Source organism: Saccopteryx bilineata, chromosome 1 (assembly GCF_036850765.1).
Source record: "Saccopteryx bilineata isolate mSacBil1 chromosome 1, mSacBil1_pri_phased_curated, whole genome shotgun sequence".
In the NCBI taxonomy this organism is placed as follows: Eukaryota; Metazoa; Chordata; class Mammalia; order Chiroptera; family Emballonuridae; genus Saccopteryx; species Saccopteryx bilineata.
In genome coordinates this window covers 23800737-23809740 of record NC_089490.1, presented here as the reverse complement: position 1 = coordinate 23809740, position 9004 = coordinate 23800737, and positions in this window count along the sequence as shown.

Genomic DNA, 9004 nt, shown 5'->3' with positions numbered 1-9004 from the left:
TTTCTTGAGTGACAACTTTGTCTTTCTATCATGTGATTAGTAGTAGCCACTAAATTGTGTGTGTATGTGTAATAATAATAATAATTATTATTATTATTTTATCACTGTGATCCTTAATTTGCTGTATGCTGAGCAATGTGTGTGCGTGTGCGTGTGTGTGTGTGTGTGTGTGTGTGTGGTGGAGTCCCAGCCACATTTCCCATGGACGTCCTGTGCAGCCCATCTGAACTGCTGTTCCTGAGACAGAGTGTTCTAAATCAGGTTCCGAGTTTTGGCAGAGGAATGGAACCCTCTTTTCTAATATTACTTCTGTGGGAAAGTGTTTTCTGAGTTCCAAACAACTCAGCTTCCAAAAGCCTGTTTGGAATATGACCCCATTTATATACATGCTGAGGGCTGCCTGCTCCAGGGGTGCAAACTGGCCGTGTACAGCTCAGTGCTAGCAACTGCATGTGTTTCTGACATTGGTCCTATTCAAGAAGTAGCCTGAGTGTGCCTAGAGAAGGTAGGATTTTAAGGGTCCACAGAGCCCGCCTTTCTCCATTCCTGCCCTCAATTTGGTCTTGTTGAACTATCTGAAACCATCAGTGCCAATGAAGGCAGGGGTTCCCTGTGTGCAGAATCAGTCTATTGGGCACAATTTTTTCTTCAACCGGGTTCTTATTTTCGGTTCTACTTTTTAAAAATACAGACTCCCAGGCCTCATTCCTGGGACTCTGTTTAGGTAGGTGAAAGTTAGGATTCTGGAAGCTGATTTTATTTTTTAAAGCTCTCTGGAGCCTGACCAGGCAGTGGTACAGTGGTTAGAACGTTGGACTGGGATACCGAGGACCCAGGTTCTAGACCCCGAGGTCGCCAGCTTGAGCATGGGCTCATCTGGTTTGAGCAAAGCTCACCAGCTTGAGCCCAAGGTCGCTGGCTCAAGCACAGGGTTACTCAGTCTGCTGAAGGCCCCCGGTCAAGGCACATATGAGAAAGCAATCAATGAACAACTAAGGTGCTGCAACGAAGAATTGATGCTTCTCCTCTCTCTTCCTTTCTGTCTGTCCCTATCTGTCCCTCTCTCTGGCTCTCTCTCTGTCAACAAACAAACAAAAGAAAACAAAACAGCTCTCTGGAAAATTCTAGTGCAATTACTTTTGAGTCAAAACATTTATTTATTCACACTGATCAATTTATTCAATTCACTGGGGAACAACTTTTTTTTTTTTTTCATTTTCTGTTGCATGAGGTTTTAGAACTTTTAAAATATATTTCTGCATCGTTGATTCCAAATCTGAAATCCATTCTTTGGTGCATGTGCTAGTTTTTACGCAATTTTAATTTTTTTTAACAGTTAATGGCATGCATTGCTTTTTAAATTGGTGTTAAAGGGCAATGACTCTTTTTTTTTTTTTAAATGACTCTTTTTTTTTTTAAATGACTCTTGGATTGAACATAACCACAAAACAATTAATGTTTTACAAACATCACTTTTACATAATTGTAGTTGTTTTTAAATGTAAAAAATTATTATCTGATAAAAACACCCTCTTATTTTGCCTAAGATTGAATCATGGCTTCTTCGAGTAGGCGTAAATGTAAGAATACAATACTTCTGACACTTTCTGTTAAATATGTGGCTGTTACACACTTCAACGTCAAAGGCGCAATATTTCATCATTTGTGACACATGCATATATCGCCTATTTTCAAGTTTCCCTTAGAGATCAAGACAAGAATTGGGCTCCTCATATTGTGTGTCATAATTGTGAGGAAATGCTTTGTGACTGGAAAAAAGGAAAGTGCAAAGGAATGCCTTTTGGTATTCCCATGGTTTGGCATGAAACTAAGGACCACAGCAGTGACTGTTATTTCTGTGTGATCCATACAATAGGCATCGGCAAGAAAAAATGGCATATGAACACATATCCTAATGTTCTTTCAGCAATACGACCTATCCCACACTCTGAGACACTCCTGGTTCCAGTTTTCAATGGTTTTATTTCTTCTAAGGATGAAGAAAGTGAACATGGTGATCAAGTGTATTTTTATAAGATGCATGAGGAAACGGTTGTAGAATCTGAAGGGTCTTCTGATGCCAAGCAGTCATTAACCCCTCAGCAGTTTAGCCAACCCGAATTGAATGACTTAGTAAGGTTTGGGCCTATCAAAGAAAGCAGCTGAGTTATTAGCCTCCAGGCTTCAAGAAAAGAATATACTTCACCGGTCAGCTAAAGTATCTCATTTCAGGAAGCGTGAACAAATTTTTGTGGACTTTTCCACATGCAAAAGAATGAAACTCGACTACAGCCTGTCCCCGTGTACTAAAATTAATTCAAAATGGATCAAAGACCTAAATATAAGACCTGAAACAATAAAGTACATAGAAGAAGACATAGGTACTAAACTCATGGACCTGGGTTTTAAAGAACATTTTATGAACTTGACTCCAATGGCAAGAGAAGTGAAGGCAAAGATAAATGAATGGGACTACATCAGACTAAAAAGTTTTTGCTCAGCAAGAGAAACTGATATCAAAATAAACAGACAGCCAACTAAATGGGAAATGATATTTTCAAACAACAGCTCAGATAAGGGCCTAATATCCAAAATTTACAAAGAACTCATAAAACTCAACAACAAACAAACAATCCAATAAAAAAATGGGAAGAGGACATGAACAGACACTTCTCCCAGGAAGAAATACAAATGGCCAACAGATATATGAAAAGATGCTCAGCTTCATTAGTTATTAGAGAAATGCAAATCAAAACTACAATGAGATACCACCTCACCCTTGTTAGATTAGCTATTATCAACAAGACGGGTAATAGCAAATGTTGGAGAGGCTGCAGAGAAAAGGGAACTCTCATCCACTGTTGGTGGGACTGTAAAGTAGTACAACCATTATGGAGGAAAGTATGGTGGTTCCTCAAAAAACTGCAAATAGAACTACCTTATGACCCAGCAATCCCTCTACTGGGTATATACCCCAAAACCTCAGAAACATTGATACGTAAAGACACATGTAGCCCCATGTTCATTGCAGCACTGTTCACAGTGGCCAAGACATGGAAACAACCAAAAAGCCCTTCAATAGAAGACTGGATAAAGAAGATGTGGCACATATACACTATGGAATATTACTCAGCCATAAGAAATGATGACATCAGATCATTTACAGCAAAATGGTGGGATCTTGATAACATTATATGGAGTGAAATAAGTAAATCAGAAAAAAACAAGAACTACATGATTCCATACATTGGTGGAACATAAAAACGAGACTAAGAGACATGGACAAGAGTGTGGTGGTTACCAGGGGTGGGGAGAGGGAGGACATAGGAGGGAGGGAGGGAGAGAGTTAGGGGGAGGGGGAGGGGCACAGAGAACTAGATAGAGGGTGACGGAGGATAATCTGACTATGGGCGAGGGGTATGCAACATAATTTAATGACAAGATAACCTAGACATGTTTTCTTTGAATATATGTACCCTGATTTATTAATGTCATCCCATTAACATTAATAAAAATTTATTAAAAAATTTTTTTTGTGGATTTTTTTCCAAAGGCAAACACTTTGTTTACTGTCATGATATCAGTAGTCTTCTCAGCCAGCTAGGTATTACCACTTACAGTCCAACAGAATGGCGGCTATTTCTTGACAGCTCTAAACAGAATCTGAAATGTGTTCTTCTACACAACGGTAATGTTTATGCAGTGGTTCCAGATGGTTATTCAACTCATTTGTGAGAAGATTATAATAACATAAAAATTGTCCTCGACTTTCTGAAGTATGAAGAGCATAACTGGATCATTTGTGTGGATCTTAAAATGGTAAATTTCCTGCTAGGACAACAGAGAGATTTCATGAAGTATCCTTGCTTTATGTGTTTGTGGGACAGCCAAGCTCGGTAGAAACACTGGACACGAAAGAGTGGCTGAAATGTGAAGCTCTGGAAGTAGGGATGCAAAATATTGTGAATGAACCTGTAGTTAATCGAGATAGGATCATTTTTTCCCCACTTCACATTAAACTTGGCTTAATGAAGCAGTTTGTTCAGACTTTGAATAGAGAAAGTGAATGCTATTAACATATTATTTTCTGCTTTTCCTGCCTTGTCTTTCGAGAAGATAAAAGCATGTGTATTCGATGGACCTCAAATTATTATATTTTCACAAAGGTGATGCCCAAGAAGACATTATACTTCATTATGCGTTGAGATTCACTTCCTGAACAGTCACCTTGATAAGTTTCCTGAAAATCTTGAAGCTGTTAGTGATGAGAAGGGAGAACGCTTTCATCAAGATCTGAAGACGATGGAAGAGTGTTATCAGGGGCGATGGGATAGAAATACAATGTGTCCGTAAAGTCATGGTGCACTTTTGACCGGTCACAGGAAAGCAACAAAAGATGATAGAAATGTGAAATCTGCACCAAATAAAAGGAAAACTTTCCAAGTTTCATACATATTCAGTGCAGTTTGTTGTGGGCTCATGCACAGATTTTTTAGGGCTCCTTAGGTAGCTATCCCGTATAGCCTCTACAGACTCGTCACTGACTGATGGCCTTCCAGAACGAGGTTTCTCCACCAAACTGCCGGTTTCCTTCAACTGCTTATCCCACCAAGTAATGTTATTCCTATGTGGTGGCGCTTCGTTATAAACGCGCTGATATTCACGTGCACTTTGGTCATGGATTCAAATTTAGCGAGCCACAGAACACACTGAACTTTCCTCTGTACCATCCACATCTCGACTGGCATGGCCGTGGGCTGCTCCACTGTATACATGGTGTTACGTCATCATCTGCACATGCACACATGCTGCCACATCATCCTACAGAAACTGGGAGGGTTTTCCTTTTATTTGGTGCAGATTTCACATTTCTATCGTCTTTTGTTGCTTTCCTGTGACCAGTCAAAAGTGCACCATGACTTTACAGACACACTGTATGATGGCAGACTACTGCTAGAGCATCAAACGAGATTGTCCTCAACAAGTATACAAATGCAAGAGCTACAAACGCAAATTTTTGCCTGAATAGAATTTAAATAAGTTTTGTGCAAATTTTATGATTAAAATAAATGTTTTAATATGTTCTATTTCAAAATTTTAGACAAATTCTGATGCACTCATATCTTTTAGTATATTAATATATTTACGCATTATATAAATTATTATATTTTCACAAAGATGATGCCCAAGAAGACATTCTACTTCATTATGTTAAACTAATGTTGATAATTTTACAATAAGATGAAAACCTAAAATCTTGAATTTCAAAAAAACTAGCTTACAGAGAAAAACTGATGTCTGATTTGAGATCAACACAATTGAATTAGGTAAGAACAAGTGTTTTTGTGAATGCAACAAAAATTTTGTTCCCCAGTGTTATTTTTCTTTTATCATAGACCAAATTTTGCCCACTGCAATATAGGTATTGGCTACTGGGGATAGAATGACAGAAAAACACAAGCATCCTAAGAGAAGAAGGTGATATGCGAACAGTTGATCTTGTGAGATTTGAGAGACTGCAGTCACCAATGGCTTCATAGAGTGTTGATTCTGATTCGGAAGGTAACATAGCTCAGGTACGTAACACATGAGGTATGTTACATAGCTGAGGTAACATCCACATTCTTGAGCCAGATGACTGGATTCAAAGCCCAGCTCTACTATTTACCCCTTTTGTATTTCTGCCAAGTTGTTTAAACTTTCCATGCCTCGGTTTTCTCATCTGTAAAATGGAGGCAAACTTCACTGACCTTAGAGTATTCTTGTGAAAATGAAATGTGCTGATGCAGATAAAGTGCTTAGAAGGGTGGTCTCAGGCTTTTGTAAGCATCAGGATCCCCTGAAAGTCTTATTAAAACACAGGTTTCTGGGTCCCAATCTGAGTTTCTGAGTCAATAGATCTGGGATGGGCCTGAGAATTTGAATTTTTAACAATTTTTTGGAGTGAGTCATTGCTGCTGGTCCCAGACAACTCTTTGAGAATAGTTGTCTTAGAGTATGGTAAGCAGCATTTGTTCCTATTATTTTCAGTTCCTCTTTGATGGAAGAATTTGAGATGGTCCCTGTGTAGGGAAGAAACCACCAGTGCACAGCATAGAAGACAAGAACAGGGAGAAAAAGGTTGGCAGAGAAACAGGACGACTGTGGCCTCCAGACTAAAGAAACTGGCCCCAGAGAAGTATAGATGAAAGTAACCAGAGAATTATCAGCCATTAGCACTTTAGCACAAATTAATTTATCATAGTAGTCTGTCACCTTGTCAACCCCTGGAGGAATCTGACCCATGCCTGGCAATTTGGATGGCCTTAATAGACTAGTGCCACACCAAAGAGTCACAGGCATCCGTGAGGGTGTTCAGTTGTTCAGATCTCTGTGTGTGGGGACCTACCACACCGTGGCTTGTGGATCTGTGATTATACCTGGAATTGGCCTGTTGGCACCTGCACACTCAGTCTACTGATACCTAAAAGCACCTTCCTTTAATTTGTAGACTTAAAAGTACAGTAACATTAGAGAGCTTATCATATCATATCATATCATATCATATCATATCATATCATATCATATCATATCATATCATATAAATCTATCATCTATCTATCTATCTATCTATCTATCTATCTATCTATCTATCTATAAATATTTTCCACACTATGGATCACAGAAGACTTATTTGTACACCCATATTCCTCTCCATAGACTGTCACAAGAACATTAAACACAAAACACAACATATCTATCTGTTTTTGTGATTTATTTTCCACTTTTGGACAAACCAAGTAATTCTTGAGTTTTTGTTTAACAAACAATTCCCATATTGCAGCCCTTTGTATATTCTTCCGTGAAGGAAACATACACAGATCAGCTTAGCTGCCCTGGGGCTGTTTTTGCACATGTCATTCTACCCACACGTTAACAGTACAACTTTCCAAACTCCAGAGGCAGTGCCAGGCGACCTGTGCAGAAGATCCCTGTGTTTGCTGTAAATGGTCTGTTGTCATCATCTTGAAAATACTAGTTTAAAAAAATTTTTTTTTAATCAAACGGCCCTGTGTTTTTATTCTATATGGCCCCCTCCACCAAATTATGTATCTGGTCCTAGAAAGAGAGTTAGTTTCACTGATTTGAGATGGTTGGGATTTGGTATAATTTTTTTTTTATTCTTAAATTTCAAGACTATTCTTTTTCAAAAATGTGCACTTCAACTTACCTGTTCAAATTTTTCTTGCTACTTCCTCTGTCACCTTGTGCTTTGTTCACATGGGAGTCTTCATAACTTCCTCTGTCACCCTGTGCTTTGTTCACATGGGAGTCTTCAAACTTCCTCTGTCACCCTGTGCTTTGTTTGAGTTTTCTTGCCTTAGAGCAGAAGTCAGCAAACTTTTTCTGTAAAGAAACATAACATTTTAAAAAAATTTTACTTTGAAAATTAACTTTAACAAGGTGTCATTGATCAATAAGAGTACATAGTTTCAGGTGAATGTTTCTGAAGCATGTGAATGGTTGATGATGTTGTATGCCCATCACCCAAAGTCAAATCATTTTCTGTCACTGTATATTTGTCCCTCTTCGCTCCTTTCTCTTCCCCCTTCCCCCCACCCCCTCCCCCTGGTACCACTTCACTTTTATCTATGTCCATGAGTGTCAGTTTTATATCCCACCTATGTGTGAAATCACAGTTCTTAGTTTTTTCTGATTTACTTATTTCACTAAGTAGAATGTTCTCAAGGTCCATCCATATTGTCGTAAATAGCAATATGTCATCATTTCTTATGGCTGAGTAGTATTCCATTGTATACATGTACCACATCTTCTTTATCCAATCCTCTATCGAGGGACACTTTGGTTGTTGTCTTGGCCACTGCGAATAATGCTGCAATGAACACAGGAGTGCACATGTCTTTGCGTACTAATGTTTTTGAGTTTTTTGGGTAGATATCCAGTAGAGGGATTGCTGGGTAGTTCTGTTCTTAATTTTTTGAGGAACCACCACATTTTCTTCCATAATGGTTGTACTAATTTGCATTCCCACCATCAGTGAATAAGTGTTCCTTTTTCTCCACAGCCTCTGCAACAGTTGTTATTACCTGTCTTGTTGATAATTGCCAATCTAACTGGTGTGAGGTGGTATCTCATTGTAGTTTTGATTTGCATTTCTCTAATAACTAGTGAAGATGAGTATTTTTTCATATATCTGTCGGCCATCTGTATGTCCTCTTGAGAGAAGTGTCTGTTCAGGTCCTCTTCTCACATTTTAATTGGATTATTTGCTTGTTTGTTGCTAAGCTTTGTGTGTTCTTTATATATTTTGGATATTAACCCCTTATTGGAGTTGTTTGCAAATATCATCTCCCATTTAGTTGGCTGCCTATTTGTTTTGTTGTTAGTTTCTTTTGCTGTCCAGAAGCTTTTTAGTTTGATATAATCCCATTTATTTATTTTTGCCTTTGGGGTAAAATTCATAGATTGTTCTCTATGGCCCAGGTCCATGAGTTTAGTGCCTATGTTAGATAACATTTTCAGGAACATGAATGTTCCTCTCTGTGTTGTTCACTCTCCATCACTACAGTGAGCCGTTAACCCAACTTTTTTGACTACAGGTATGTTCTTGGTGGTCTTTGGATGGAGTACATAGACACCAGAGATTCCTTGAGCTACTAGAAATGTGCTGGCATTATGATTTTATTACCCTCCCCCCATGCTGTATATATATTCTCTTTCTACCCAAAAAGAAAGTCTGTAGGGCCAGGAACTTTGCCAGAGGATCACTCACTCTATTCCCTGTTTTAGTGATCTCTCTCCACCTTCCTTTAGAAGAATGCTTTGAGATTCTTCTGTCTTTTACATTTCCATGACCCGACCTAAAATATTGATCTATATGGTAGCCTCCATTTTTAGACCAGAAGCCGGCCTGTTCCAGCTTATTTTGATTTAAAATCCAGCCCATTTTTACAGTTGCCACTGTCAAGGATGGACTTTGGTGTGAAGAAACATGCATCTGTCC